Source organism: Euprymna scolopes, chromosome 31, assembly GCF_053919585.1.
Source record: "Euprymna scolopes isolate OS-2025 chromosome 31, ASM5391958v1, whole genome shotgun sequence".
Taxonomy (NCBI): domain Eukaryota; kingdom Metazoa; phylum Mollusca; class Cephalopoda; order Sepiida; family Sepiolidae; genus Euprymna; species Euprymna scolopes.
The window spans coordinates 53,890,939-53,907,718 of NC_136512.1; the positions used below are offsets into that span (position 1 = coordinate 53,890,939).

Here is a 16,780-nt window from a genome sequence, read left to right on the forward strand (position 1 = left end):
AATGATATATTATGAGGAGCTTTTAAAGCCTCCTATTTTTTTTTTGTTTTACTTTAAAAGTTTAAGATGTACAAAGACAGGAATGGTATGATTAAAACAAGCAACCTTTTGTGCTCCAGGATTTATTTTTCTACATAGTCACCACCATCTTCAATATACTTTGACCAGAAATTTAATGGCACATCTCTGCTTCTGATGCATATCCATGACAAGGGTTGTTTTCAGGGTCTCCCACCATCAATATCTGCAACAGAGATGAAACTTTCAAGTCATGAATGCATATTTCAGTCATCATAATGCAATTTTCAATCACCTCTGATCCATTCAAGTGACCTAAAAAATAGGAGACATTACTTTTGAAACACCCCTCATGTATCCTTATAATATATAATACAATGATTTATAAAATGCACACATGGGATATTTTCTGATATGAAAATGGAGTTTTTGTCATTTTTATATTAAAGCAAAGTTGTGTGTGTATGTGCATCAGTTAAATAGTTGTTCTAAAGAGCCTAATTGACCACAAATTTGCAATCAACATTTTTGATCTGATGTTCTGGATGTCAGAAGTGAAACCTTTGTTAAAATTATTCCAAATTAAAACTACATAAAAATATTAGTTCCATCATTTTTTATTTCATTTTTTTTTTTTTTTTTTTTTTTTTTTTACAAGGGAGTCATCACTTATCGAGGCCATTTGATGATAAGGGTTAATGAGTGTAAGGTGGTAGTGTAGTAATCGTTAATTGTGTAGAATTTGATTATTTAAGGGGATGGCTGAACAAGAACATTGGACTTGAAGGTTACCATATTGTAATCGGCTGGGAAGCAGTCTAGTGGAACAGTGTTCCACAGGCGGGCAGTTCTAGTTTCTAGCATTCTCTTTCCAGTATTAAACTAAACAAGATGCTTAAGAAAAATCATAAACATCTACAGATTGTTTTGTATTTTTTTGTTTAGTCAAATAATTGTTTTTGACATCGTTTTTCTATTACAAATTGAACTTTTCTTTATTTTAAATAATCAGATTGTTTTAGGTCTAAGTAGGTTACAAAGACAACGTTTTTTCGTCATTTGATTGGTGGCCGTGTGCATAAGACATTTAATTTCAGTTTTAATATTTTATGCTATCTCACACTTATTGTTTTTTTTCTTTTGCTATACCGTTCTTATTTCTTAGTCGATACTGATCATAATCATGCCTGAATAATGCATTTTTTACAAACTCATTTTATTGTTTTAAAAACATTTTTTTTTAATTTAGGTTATTGTCAGTTCCTAACCCCGACAGTAGTGCAACTAGAAGCGATAACAAAGCAAATAAGTTCTTTCACTTTTATTGTTTTTCAGTATTTCTATTGTGAAGCGATTTATTGAAATGAAATAGAAAGTACATTATTGAAAAGCATACAATAAAAATTAACAAAATTACACTGATAAAAATAACACAATTTATTTGCACTTTTAATAAGAAAAATAAAAAAATTAAAGTTTTTATTTTATTTGAAATTTTATAAGAAATTATAAAAAGTTATTTTTTTCTTAATTTAAAAAGTTTTTTATTTGAATTTATATAATAAATATACATTAATGAAAGTATAAAAAATATCGGAAAAACATTAAAAAAAAGAAAAAAAAAAGAGTACATACACAAGGGAGATATAGGCATAAGAGAAAAAAAGCAAAGAAACCGATTTGCCTCATCACCACTTCTGGTAGTGCTATGCCGGAAGATAGGAAGTACGTTAGTTGACTATGACCCAAATTTAGTACTTATGCAGAACATGAACCGTGCTAAAATATTAACGTTATTTATAAACCCATTCTTAATAAGGAGGAGGGAGGGAGGGCCTTTTTTTTTTTTTTTTATAACTATTCTGTACTTTCACCTAACAGTTTAATAATAAACCAAAGATAACGTAGAACTGAACTTGAAAATCCTAAAAAAATATAGCATGGTTCATATTTTGCATAAGTACCTAAAATTCATTTGAACTGTGCACAAAAAATGTTTGAGAAACCCGATATTGACAGGTAGTTCAGCTAGTTTATATATGACCTGAAAAGTCTTTCAATGCTGACGTATAGTTGAATTATGGTAGGTTATCATTTGTACAATTATAATAATATACAGTGTTATTCCTGGATTTTTATGGTTATAATCTCCTTGACATAATGGCTCTTGTATGATCAACAAAGTTAAGCAACACTGAACATGGGTGACTATTTGGGAAGACGAGGTGCTGGTGACAGTATGATTTATTGGTCAGAATGTAATGTTACAAATCTGTATTGAAAAATACAATGCAGACCTGTTTAGTAAGGTAAACACAGAAGAAATATGTATTTGTCAACTGGAAAAAGTAGTTGTAACTTGCAGAACATTAGGATGAGAAGAAAAAGTGGATATAGGGAGAGGGTGGTTTGGATTGAAATTATTTTTTCATGTGAAATGATGCTAATTACGAGTGAAAATAGATTTAGCTAATTTCAAAATTTTCTTAAACACAAAACGTTCAATTGTCTAAAATCATTTTATTATATATTGTATACATTAGCTTGTGAGTAACTCTTGATGGAGAATCTTGATTTTTGCCGGTGTTCTTCAGGGCTCTATTTTAGGTCCAACACTGTTTCTTCTCTATATAAATGACGTTACAGAGAATATTATTCAGAAAATTAACATTTATTCTGATGACACCACTCTCTATTTCGACATCTCTTCTCACCCATCTCAGATCAGTTGAAATATGCTGTTGATCTAGAACTTGATTTGGGTTCTATTTTGAATTTGGGTAAAGGAATGGCTTGTTTTGTTTAATCCTGTTAAAACTTAGCTATTTTTGTTCAATCGCAGGTGTGCCCCTTTTCTTCCTGAGATTCTTATGGATGACTCTGCTCTCAATGAGAAATTGACTCTAAAACTTCTTGGTCATTCTTTCTCATCAAATCTTTCTTTGAGTTCATATATCAAATCCATTGCTTTTTCTGTTTTTCATAAAATCGGTTATCTCTATCACTAAAGACTTTCTCACACTCAAGACTATCTATTATCAGACCATGTATGGAGTATTGTAATATTTGGGTTGGTGAATCTGTGTCCCATTTGAAGGTTCTTGAAACGTATCTATAATTTGATTGGCCTCACACTTTCTTCTTCACTACAACCTCTCTCACAGACATGATGCTGCCAGTCTCAGTCTTTTCTACAAATACTATTATGGCATGTGTTCCTCAGAATTGTCTGATCTATTCCCTGCTTCCTTTGTTCCAGCTTTTTTGACTCATTGGTTTAGACATCTTCATCAGTTTGTTGTTTTAATACATCAGTGTAATAGAGTAACCCCTTGCTACTTTGTGGTTTGATTATCACGGAATTTTTACTTCACAGGTTTTTCAATATATTAATATCATGGATTTCCACCATAAATCCATAAAAACCGTAATAATCAAATATTAAAATTTTTTACATCTATTGCTACAGTAACAAATTTGTTGCATGTATTTACTTAATCCTCTAGTTATAGGTGTATTTATGTACAGTACTGAAGGGTACTAATAGTGTACTGTATAACCTAACAAGTGTTAGAATCTTTCTATTATTATCAATATAATAAAGGGTGGGTTATAAACATTACAGGGATGGTTTTAAACAGCCTATAAACAATTAAATAAGGTAAAAATAATGGTTTTGTCCTACTTCGCAGATTTTCAAATATCACAGATGGTCTCGGTCCCTCTCCACATGATATTCGAGAGAATACTGTACAGCTTCCTATTCCTGTAGCTTCTTTCCAAAGACTGCAGGATTGTGGAACTCTCTTCCTGCTTACTGTTTTCCTTCTACATACAGCCCTGGTCTTTTTAAAACTACAGTCCATAGGGATCTCTTGTCTTTTCAATAATCAGCTTTTGTTCTTGTTAGCTCCTTACATAAAGTGGCTTCATATCTTGTCTCAAGTGATTTTCATAAAAACATATATAAAGGAAAAGTTGTAAATCTGTGTGTCAGCCTAGAAGTTGGTAAGTATCAGGATACATTTACAAACTTTCCATCATCAGATTCAGTGTGACCTCTGATCTGGTTATGGAAACAATATATTTATAATAGTATTATTTTGAGATCACCAAGGACTAAGTTAGTAGAAGAGGTTGATTGCTTAAAATACCTGGACTCAATGTTTGTTATCATGGGTTAGGGGTATGAGGACATCAACATCCGAATCAACAATGGCTGACATGCTTTTAGTCGCCTACAACTCCATCTATGATATCATCCCAAAATCTCAATAGGCATGAAAGTCCGGACTTATCAGCCACTTGTTCAGACGATCCTTTGCTACAGCTGCGAGACCTAGCCAATGAGAGCTATGGATCTCAAAGTACATAATCTATACCAATTCCACCGAATTCTGCAGGTCCATTGGCACCATTTTTTTCCTAAATACACAAATCTGGACGTGATGCAAGGTCATCCTCCTTAACTAAGAACTTTTAAAGATGAGACTGAGTTTAACCACACTGCACGCCGCAACTCCAGAGAATTCAGCCACGAAGCAATAGCTCCTGGAGGCCAGCTAAAGATGTGTTTACATGCCATCAAAGCTGACATCGAATTTATCTCTGATTCACAGGTTTTCAGTGTTCGCCGCTGGTATCAGAACTGACTACCCATAACTATCTTGGCTGCTGCAAACTGCCACGCATGGTCTGTGTTCATTTGGAATGCTGTGTGTTCTTTGGGAGGAACCAACTCAGCCCATCCTGGGTAAATGTCATTAAATCGATTGAGTCAAATTAGTAGCAAAGAGGATGAAAATTTTTGTTATTTTTAGTGATTGGTGTTTGAAAAACAACACTGAAACTAGGTGAAAAAACAATCAGCTTTCTTTTCCTTTCTTTCTTTTCTATTATATTGAACTAGTTGTTAGAGAAAAATGTTAAAGACTTTTTTTTTTTTTTTTTTTTAACTAACTAGCAAAAATATTTCCCCTCTAGTTATATACTTTTACTAGGCTGGAAGTATTAGTTAATTGTGAAAGAACTACAATACATAGTTTAAGCAAAATTATTTTGGACTATTAAAATGATTTCTAATAATATTGATTATTACTTATCCATTACCATTTTTATGTTTAATGTTAATGCTTACCCATTTATCATTTTGTGACTAGACACTGAATATTACCTTAAATCTTTATTCTATCCCTAAGCTAAGTAGAACACCTAATAACACTCTAGTCAACTACTTTTAAAATTAGATAAACCCAGTTTCAATATTAGAAGTACATCGTCCCTCACCTTGACTACGGACTTGTGCAATAAGTCATGAAACTATTGTACCTAAAATTCCTCTCCAAACTACAAAATACTGCTGCTTGTATACTAAGCAAGTACCTCCTATAGATACTTTACCTCCAAGATGACTGCCTTGTCTGTTTTGCATGACAAACCTTATTATTTTTTATTTAAATTCTCTTTCTCCTGATCACTAACAAATCAAATCTGCTCTACTTCCTAAGTTGACACTAAACAAATCCGTCTCACGTAACTTAGATGGGTCCTTGCTCTCCGCCCTTGACCTTAACAAACTCGTAAATCGATACCCATTAACACCTAAAATTTCCTAGGCATGCTCCCGATTATAACTCCCAACCCATAACCAAGCTTCTAAGTAAATACTTACTAGCCTTAGTCCAATACATTGACTTAAAGTAATCTATAATGAACAGTAACCATTAATATCTCTTTATTAAGAGATAGTATTGCAATAATTATTACACAAACTAAACCGGTACTCATTGAAATAAAAACTTCCGGATATTAAGAGAAAGGCGAAGTCATTCTCCTTAGTTGTAGTCTAAAGGCAACTTACTCAAATTGTCTAAAATTCCATGCATTCGTATACAATACTACTTATCCATCCATCTATACTTTAACTATACTTACAGAATATGCAATAACCTATATCTATCAGGTATAACTGTACTCCATATCAAATGTTCTCTTGTCTCTATACTGAGCATATCTAATCTTTCAGTCTTACTAAATGTCCGGTTTGGGCACCAAATCAGAATTTCTAATAGAAAGTAGATCATACTCTAACACTTTATCCTAATCCTAAACCTACTAAACCATATCTAACCATACATTCCTAAACCTACTAAACCATATCTAACCATACATTGCTAAACTTACAAAACTATATCTAACCATACATTAACTCGACTCTCTCGATCCAATACTGTAGCAAATTTAACTGCTTCCACTGCATGAATTTTTACGTATACCCTCTCTCAGTATAAATGAAAATGGACAGCATAATAATGCCCTTTTTAAACCACACTTGAGGAGTGAAAATCTTCTGTAGAAGCTAACCTAAATGCCCGATTTTTCCAGGAGATATTAACCTAAATAACCAATAAATATTAACTACCCATGCGGGGTCGCAGAAATACCTGGATTAGGACCCAGGCGCGGGGCGAACCCCCTCAGAGCTGATGGACCCGTAGGTCTTCCCAGGCCATCCGTCTAGGAGAAGGAAAACTCTGAAACTAAACCTAGGGGAGGGAGGTCTCTTCAGTCCTGGACGACAACCTTCCTAGAGCTGGTGACTCAAACAAATCACCGGTTGGCAAACCTAAACTGCTTAAGGAGGAGATAGACTCTGTCTATCGCTCGGCTTTCATACTCCTTCTTTGTCTATTGGCCAGGCGTAGAGGTACTATCACAGGGACTCGCTTGAATCACCCAGTGGTTGACCTTGTTTCCTGACTAGGGTAATGAACGCCGCTTTTCCCCACTCCGGCCACATCCCATCCCCCTAAACTGGACACAGTGGGGTGCTTCAGTGCCATATATGTCAGTGCAGTTGGACTGGGCTGGCTTTGCCTAATGGATTGAGGGTACCGGATTGACAGTTCCTGGCTGCTGTTTCCGACTGATAGTACAGGAGCCCTAACTCTTTGGTAGCGCTTAGAGCGGCTGCTCCATCAACAGTTGTAAAATATCGGGATGTTTGTAGTGCCATGTCGCGCATGGAAAGGGACCCTGCACTCATCCCCGGTGGGCTTTCCTGAGGCCACAATCCTGTGGGTGAGGACAGCTGATGGTCTACTTGTATTGCATGTCTGGTATTCTGCACAACTACTTGTCCAGCACCCCCTCACTCATCCACCCTAACTGAAACTTTTAAATAAAATAAAATGAAATGACGGCTCAAGCAAAAGTTACGTTTAAACCAGGACCAAACTCAAAGAAAACCAACCTGCCTCCTCCCTTGAGGCTTGCATTTACTAATATCCGCGGGCTTAGAACTAACTTAGATGATGTTGAGTCATTTCTCCTTGTAAACACCCCGGATATCTTAGCATTAAGTGAAACTAACCTTCACTCCTCCATACCCTCTAACCACTTTAACATGCCTGGTTATCTCCCACTCTACCGTAAGGACTCGGACAGACATATGCATGGACTTGGAGTCTATATTCGAAACACTCTCTCCCCCTAACTAGAGAAATAAAACTAGAATCAGAGGGCCAGGCCTTTATGTGCTTCAGACTAAATATGCAACACAATATTAGCTACTTATATTTTCTCTACCGCTCTCCCTCAAACCAAGACTGTACCCTAATAAACAAAGTATCAGACAGCATAGATATAGCACTCTCCCTCGATACTAGCGCACAAATACATGTATTTGGTGACTTCAATGTCCACCACAGTAACTGGCTAGGATTCTCAAATCACACAGATGTAGCTGGTAGCGCCACATATAGCTTCTCTATATCTCATTCCCTATCTCAGATGGTTACATTTCCGACACGTTTCCCAGACCAACACGATCAACATGCCTCACTTCTAGATCTCTTTCTGACAACAGTTCCCAATGACTGTACAACAAATGCCCATAGCCCACTCGGGAATGCTGATCACGCTGTGATAATGGTAGAAATCAGCCTAAATTCTCGCCCTAAAACTGAAGACCCACTACTCAAAACAACGAGGTATTACAAAAAGGCTGATTGGGAAGCCATCAGGGAGCTCATCAGAGATGCCCCATGGCAAAATATCTTTACTCTTCCAGCGGAACAGTGTGCAAATGAGACAACTGAATGGTTCAAAACTGCTATTGAAGCACATGTTCCCGCACGGAAATACTATAGCAAGCCCCACTCCCCCCAATGGTTTACTTCTGCTTGTGCAGCTGCCATTTGTCAAAGGCAGCATGCGTTCCGCAGATTCAACCGACATAAATCCAGCTCAAATAAACAGAAGTTTATAGAAGCTAGAAATAATTGTAAGAGAGTGATAGACACAGCTAAGTCAGATTACTCTGAAACCACCAGAAAGCGTATCGAAGCACAGAAATTAGGAACCCGGGATTTTTGGAAAATCTACAACAGTGTAGTTAATAATGGACAGTCAATTATTCCCCCACTAACAAACAATCATGAGGTTGCTTGCACGGCAACTGACAAGGCTAATCTGCTTGCCAGTCGGTTTGCCTCAAACTCCACACTGAACTCGGTACACCACTCACTCCCTGATTTTCCTCTGCGAACAGATGCCACACTTGACGACTTGAAAATCACCCCTTCTCAGGTACATGCTATTATAAAAAACCTAGACACCTCTAAAGCATGTGGACCAGATCTCATCCCGGCTGTGCTATTAAAAAAATGCTCTGCCGAGGTTGCTCCAGTTCTGTCCAAACTTTACAATAAATGCCTTAATGAATCTTGTTTTCCCGACTGCTGGAAAACCGCCTCTGTGGTACCAGTCTTCAAGAATTCTGGTGAAAGAACTGACCCACTAAATTATCGCCCCATTAGCCTCCTCCCGCTTTTCGCCAAAATATTTGAGTCCTTAGTTAATAAAGCCCTAGTCCAGCACCTAACAGCTGCTAAACTCTTGACTGACAAACAATATGGATTCAGGCAAGCCCGTTCAACAGCAGATATCTTAACTGTAGTTTCTGAACGTATATACCGTTCATTGGATAAAACAGGGGAGGGTAGAGCGGTGGCCCTTGATATATCTAAGGCTTTTGACAGGGTATGGCACGATGGTCTTCTAAGGAAAATTAGATCATATGGAATCACTGGAAGAATTCATAACGTAATTAAATCCTTCTTAAGTAATAGAAAAATCAAAGTTGTCCTCGACGGACGTACATCCAAACAATATGACATAAATGCGGGAGTGCCTCAGGGGTCTATCCTTGGACCTCTATTGTTCCTGATATTCATAAACGACCTCCCTGATAATATTGTTTCGGAGATGGGTATATTTGCCGATGACACCACACTCTATAACAGATATGAGGGGAAAACAAATGAACACATATCCAAGAAAATGGCAGAAACACTAGAGGATGACCTCCAATCCGTAGTGGAATGGGGACAAAAATGGTTGGTCTCATTCAATGCTGCTAAGACTAAGCTTGTTTCCTTCAATAACTACAAGAAACCTTCTCTACCACCAATAGCAATGGCCAAGAACACATTGCCTGAAAGTACTTCTTTTAAACTCCTCGGCCTAACATTTACAGGGAATATGAACTGGAATAGATACATTGAGAGCATTGCCAAGGCTGCTGCAAGGAAGGTTGGCTCCCTCTACCGTGCTAGAAAACTACTTACGCCTGCCAGTATCCTATACCTCTATAAGGCAACCATTCGCCCATGTATGGAGTACTGTTGTCACATCTGGGCTGGTGCATCTGCTGCTTGTCTCTCGCTCCTGGACAGGGTTCAAAAAAGAGTCGCAAACCTGATAGGTCCTGAACTGTCATCTGGGCTTCAACCTCTGTCCCATCGACGAGATGTTGCATCCCTCTGCCTGTTCTACAAATACTTTAATGGTGAATGCTCTGACGAACTGCAAACACTTGTACCTCCCCGACGTAACTACCCCCGACAAACCCGACAAGCTACTAAGTCTCATCCCTTTACAGTGGAGATCCCTAGGTGCAAGAAAGCCTTTTACTCCAATAGTTTCTTCCCCAGAACTGCGGGTCTTTGGAACTCCCTTCCGGGATTCTGCTTTCCCAACTGCAATGATATGCAGAAGTTCAAGTGTAATGTTAACAAACATCTTTCTACTCTTCTCCCTTCATAATGACCCCGCTAATTAATTCCCTAATAGTAGCCCCCTGCTTCAAAGTGGCACTGTGCCTTGTTTGGGGTGAAAATTGAATAAAAAAAAAAAAAAAAAAAAAAAAAAACTAAGAACTTTTAAAGATGAGACTGAGTTTAACCACACTGCACGCCGCAACTCCAGAGAATTCAGCTACGAAGCAATAGCTCCTGGAGGCCAGCTAAAGATGTGTTTACATGCCATCAAAGCTGACATCGAATTTATCTCTGATTCACAGGTTTTCAGTGTTCGCCGCTGGTATCAGAACTGACTACCCATAACTATCTTGGCTGCTGCAAACTGCCACGCATGGTCTGTGTTCATTTGGAATGCTGTGTGTTCTTTGGGAGGAACCAACTCAGCCCATCCTGGGTAAATGTCATTAAATCGATTGAGTCAAATTAGTAGCAAAGAGGATGAAAATTTTTGTTATTTTTAGTGATTGGTGTTTGAAAAACAACACTGAAACTAGGTGAAAAAACAATCAGCTTTCTTTTCCTTTCTTTCTTTTCTATTATATTGAACTAGTTGTTAGAGAAAAATGTTAAAGACTTTTTTTTTTTTTTTTTTTAACTAACTAGCAAAAATATTTCCCCTCTAGTTATATACTTTTACTAGGCTGGAAGTATTAGTTAATTGTGAAAGAACTACAATACATAGTTTAAGCAAAATTATTTTGGACTATTAAAATGATTTCTAATAATATTGATTATTACTTATCCATTACCATTTTTATGTTTAATGTTAATGCTTACCCATTTATCATTTTGTGACTAGACACTTTTTCATTATTGCTTATGTTTGAATTCATGTTTTGAAGCCTATCATAAATCTATGATGTCACTCCAAAACTCTATTTATAAAAAAGTTCAAATAGGTCAGTTGCTAGAACTTCAGGCTGAAAATCTTATTTCAATTTCCAATTATAGCATCCGTTTTATTTATTAGAAATTTATAATTATGCAATATCTTTAATTTCTAAAAGTAGTAAAGATTTCTGATATTTCAAAATGAAACAAATCTCATAATATATTTGTTATATTAAATTGTGTCTAGTGGACAATATCTCTATTCATAGAAAATGTCAGGTAGTTTTGCTAATTGTTTAATAGCTGAATGCCATATTAAAAGATTTAATTTTATATTAGAACAGAACAACTGGATGTGTAAAATTATTGTAAAATAAAACTGGGGAGATTTTAAATATATCTTTTCTTGATTTGTAACTCTTTTTTTTTTTTTTTTTTTTTTGTTGTATATGTGATAAAGTGATATATATTTGTTGACTATCTCAACTTATTAAAGTGAAAAATGAATAAATGCAAACGTTTTTTTTTTTTTTTTTTTTTTTTTTTTTTTTCAGTCTATCCTAATTTACTATCAAAACAGCTTATGCTTATATAATTTTATGATACAACAGGTATCTACCTCCCTCCTACTGCAGAAAAATGTGGCTCAAGGCCAGAAAGTGGAGATGGTAGGTCAGAAAATGTCTGAGCAGCTAAGTTGGCATTTGCTGATAAGGCTGCTTCAGATGATTAAACATGAACCTCTTCTAAAAAGGTAAAGCCTGGGAGAGTTGACCTTTTAGAATTGAACAATACATCAGTTTGATGACAACAAAGCTACTGTTGGACTGATTTGTATCATAATTCAGTGGTAATAACATATTTAGAAATATTGTGTGTAAATTTCTGAAATTGATTTTTGAAAACTTTGACAAGTAAAATGAGACACAAAGGAAGCAATAGTTTTAGTCATAGTAAAACGTCTATCACTGGAATGCTGAGAACAGATACTAGACTTTGATCTTAACAAAAAAACAAGGAACTATAAAAAAAAATCTAGTTTTTATTACTAGGAACTGTTTTAAAAAATTTTTTTTTTGTGGGAGGAGGGAATAGTATAGTATTTTTCTGTTTCTAGGCATTATCTCCTCTTTGTAGTGTAGTGTTCATTCATTGTGATATAATCCACTCGGTCATTATTTCCTTTTTTGCAAGTTTACCATGATATTAAGCTTTTGTTATAGAATAAAATTTAGTTGAACACTGTTAAGAATAAGTAGTGTTCATTCATGTTGAAAAGCTGTGAAATTCAACATAATTCACTATGCAAATGTTACTGCTTGTTCAAATATTGAGTTTGGCATTTTTACAAAATTATTAGAAAAATGTTTATCTTTTACTGGCAGACTTTCACTCTGCCAACAATATAATACTTATAGTCATCTAAGTTAAAGCAAAAGCCAACAGCATAGCAGCATTTGGAATGATTAGTAGGAAGATAAGCATTGCGATGTATGGGAAGTTATGTGTTTTTTTTTTGTTTTTTGTTTTTTTTTACACAGTGATCACCACTTATCAAGGCCCGGAAGCCACTCACGGATAAGGGTTATTGCAAGTACATTACGTTAGTGTGGAGATTTGATGAAGTGTTTGATTAAGGGGGCGGTTCATTAGGAATTTGTTAACATTGGACTTGAAGACATCCGAGTTGTAGTCCGGAGGGAAGCAGGCAAACGGAACAGAGTTCCATAGGCGTGCAGTTCTAAGAAAGAAGCCTTGTTCATGGAATCCGCGTTTTGATTTAGGCACAGATATAGAGTGGGAGAAATTTTTCACAGTGGATTCAGCTAGACAGGTGTTTTTCGTGAAAGATTGGCGAGGGGGGACCAGAGACCGGAGTTCAGACGAGCACCTGCCATGGAAATAACGATAAAACAAGGATAGGCTCGCAACGTCTCTTCTGTGGGAGAGAGGTTGCAGGGTAGAGAAAAGGGCATCCCCCACTAAGCCACGAAGTCTATTTTGTACTCTGTCAAGGCATGATAGGCTGTTTTTGGCCGCTCCTGCCCAGATATGGCAACAGTATTCCATCCTTGGACGTACTTGGCTTTTATATAGATAGAGAATTGCATCAGTAGTGAGATATCTTCTGGAGCGGTAGAAGGATCCCACCATCTTTCCAGCGACCTTGGCAACAGACTTGATGTACGTGTTCCATTTCAGATCAGGAGTAAAGGTCAAACCCAGAAGCTTGTCAAAACACGGGGCCTCACCCAGACGAGAGCCATCCATCACAATTGATGCCAGCTGGGGATCAGAGCATTGATGATGTAAGGATAGGAGTTTGGTTTTGGATGCATTAAAGGTAACCAGCCACATCTTCCCCCACTGAACCACGCGCTCGAGATCAGAGGAGAGGGAATCCGAGAGAACTTTGTCATTTACAGCCTTTGATGTGTTGCCGTAGATGGTTGTGTCATCAGCATAGATGTCAACGAATGATGTGGAGAGAAATGATACAAGAATGATACAATGGTCATGTAATATGTGTCTTAATGACAAGTTTAGATCTAGTGACATAATGGAAGATTAAATCTGAGCAGTATAGGGAGATGAATGCATAACAGAAGCCTTTGATATAATTACATTGAAAGAATGAACGAGTTTTTGGGTTAGCAGATGGAGAACAGTTCAGGTAGTAAGTTCAGTTCACAGGGGAAGGCCAAAGAAAACCTGGAAGGAAATAAGAATAGATTTGAGAATAAGGGATAAAGACCTGGCGAAAGATTAGTTTAGAAATCAGTTTATTAAAGCTGTCTAACACATGTCAGCATGTAAAACAGGCACTAAGCCAAATATCATGTTAAAAACTTAGGATGTTAGTATCAACACTAAATACAACATTGTTTATGTTCAATGGCATAAAACGAAAAATTAAATATTTTAAGTAAGCAACCAACTCCCTTCTGATGATGATCACAAAGATTGAAAATGCTTGAGGTCGACCATGCAACAACTTTGGATTCTTACTACTACGATTATCCCCCATCCTACTTCGAAGATTACTTGCAGAGTTGAGAAAATAGTTTACCTTTGTGTGTGTGTGTGTGTCTCTCTCTCTCTCTCTCTCTCTCTCTCTCTCTCTCTAGCTCATGTCCCAGAAGTCACACTTCTAGGTTTTCATAAAAATATAAATATCTATTTTCTTGTTCAGTAGTTTAACAGATAGGCAATTCTAGTATACAACAGATTTAAGATGGTTAAGAGGGACAGATCTGGTGATCAGGGTAGCCACTCCATGGAGATCAGTGTATGGTGTGCAACTTCTGGGACACCCTATATATAGATTCTTTATTTTTGTAATTTTAACACAATCTAATTAAGACATTGGGAAATTATTTTTATTTATTTTTAATGCAAAATTCAAACAATCTTTATAAAATTTTGTGCTTTTTCCAAAACATTATTCATGACAGATTGCAGAATCTCTGGCTTGTGATTTAACTCCCTTATTTCATTCCTGATGTTTTCCTTCAATTCTTGCAGGGTTTGAGGTTTGACGTTTCGAGACCTGCCAGCTTGCAGAATGAAATAAGGGAGTTAAATTGCAATCCAGAGATTCTGCAATCTGTCATGAATGTTTTGGAAAGAGCACAGATATGTGAAGCTGAAAATGGGCAACATTTAAAAGACATTATTTTTCATGAATAAATATTGTTTGAATTTTTCCTTTTTTTTTTTTTTTTTTTTTTTTAAGTTCCCAATGTCTTAGATTGTGTTAAAATTACAAAAAGATATCATCAAAAATAAACAATCTATTTAAGTTCAAAACCTTTCAGTGACTTTTTGGACACCCTGTTATATACACAGTCTTATTTGTCCCATGTTCTGAATAACTGTTAGGCCGCTAAAGATGTAATCGCAACCAGCTTTCTACAACCCTTCCTTGGTCTTTTCTATGTTCTGTAGGCTGTTGGAGTCTTATCTAGGCTTTTCATTAGGTTATTCTGTTTCTGCAAGTCCATCAATGTCATTGGCAAAACTTAAGTTCAGAATTCTCCGACGCTGACAGTATCTTTTATGTTCTTCTAGTGTGCCAAGATGTTGAAAGGAGAGAGCAGAACCACTCCCTTATATTACCATTAAAGTAAACTGCACTACTATCTTTGTTGTGGGTGACTATAAGCCTGTATAATATCAACACTCACGAGTCCTCTACAGCTGAAGAGGTTTATAACTATAAATAAAACTCAAAAAAACTATTTTTCATCTGGGTCTGTTTTCCCAGTTTGAAACCATCTTGATTTGATATGGCGTGTTTATACGTTGATATATTTCTATTACAGGATTTACTCTTAACTAACTGATTAACGAATTCTTGATCATGTAATGGATTTTTATCAAAATTAGAATAAGGAATCTGGACTGAAGGTGTAGTATCGTTACATCTAGATTTTAATTTTCATTAGGGGACATAAAAATGATGCAAAACTATTTGGTTCAGAGGAATTAATTTTACCCAATCTCAGATAAAGGAATAAGAAAAAAAATGTGTTTAAAAGTGTGATGAAAATGTTACCATATTTGAATTTGGGGAAGTGGTTTCTTTGTTTGGGATCATCCAATGTAAGATTCTAAAAACAAAAAGTGTTAAATCCATTGCCTGAATGATCCACAAAGAGTAATTGTACAGGGTGGCCACAAAGTCACGCACCAATATATATATATATATATATATTTGAATAAATGTTACTACTATAACTTTTTTAATTTTTTAACTTTTTTTATTAACATTGGTGCGTGACTTTGTGTCCACCCTATATTTCCTGGGCATAAAAATTAAATCTTCTCTTCCTATAAGACCAGAGCTGCACTGAATTGACCATCATTTTAGGTATTCTATAGCTCCCATTACACTTAATGTCAATAAGAAGCTGGTGTTATGTTTTGGTCTAGCACTAAAAGAAACAAACTTATTAAATCTTTTTGAGTGGCATGTGTATAATTCACCACTAATTCTTGTATTTCTGAAAATAAATTTTTACTTCACAGATGATTTGCCATTCTTACATAAACATTGCTTGATTTTATGTATGACGATATTCCTTCACATTCAACCAAGGCTACAATTTCATACCTTCCAATTCTGGGACTCAAAGGACAAATACTTTTGGCTTTTTGGCTAGGATAAAAGTATAGTTCTGATACTATACCGTCCTTGATCAGTGATGAAGAAATCCTTCTAGACTGAGTTAATTTTTATTTTTGTCTTTATCTAAATGCCCCTTTTTGAAAGCTGTAATTTTCCCCACATTAACAACTGGCCTTATGTCTAATTCGGCCCATGTGGGGAAGTAAATAAATAGAAACACATGACTTTGTTTCCTTATTCTATGTAACTATCACACATGCTTATTGAGCCACTCTGTTTAATAAAGGTGTACAGTTTCCAATGAAGATGTTCTGTGGGAAAAGTGTTGTTGGTGTCATAAAATATTCTTGCATTAATCGGTGAACATATTCTGTGAACAAAAGATTGTTTGATGTCATTTCTAAATATTAAAGTTATGTCGACAAATAAAGTGCATCAACAACAATCAAATTGTTTTTATTTTTACATGTATGTATATATATTATTTTATTCTTTTGTCATGTGCTTAATTATTACTATGAAATGAAAATAAAGATAACAGCTTGCTTCATTAAGTTGATATTTTTATACACCTGCGGTAAAGCGTGACATAACTTTGTGTGTAACTTAGTACAGGGTGGAACGATAAAAGTGTCACCCTAAAGAAAACAACACTACAGCTTTATTTTAAAACTTGAAAAAATTAATTCAAGTAACT

At 35.8% G+C, this 16,780-nt stretch overlaps 1 protein-coding gene across 1 annotated transcript in view; it reads left to right on the top strand.

Moving 5' to 3' along the window:
• The window catches only part of LOC145255750 (synaptojanin-2-binding protein-like), a 60,499-nt gene that overhangs the window by 6,877 nt on the left and 36,842 nt on the right, over positions 1-16,780 (top strand). The window lies entirely within an intron of this gene.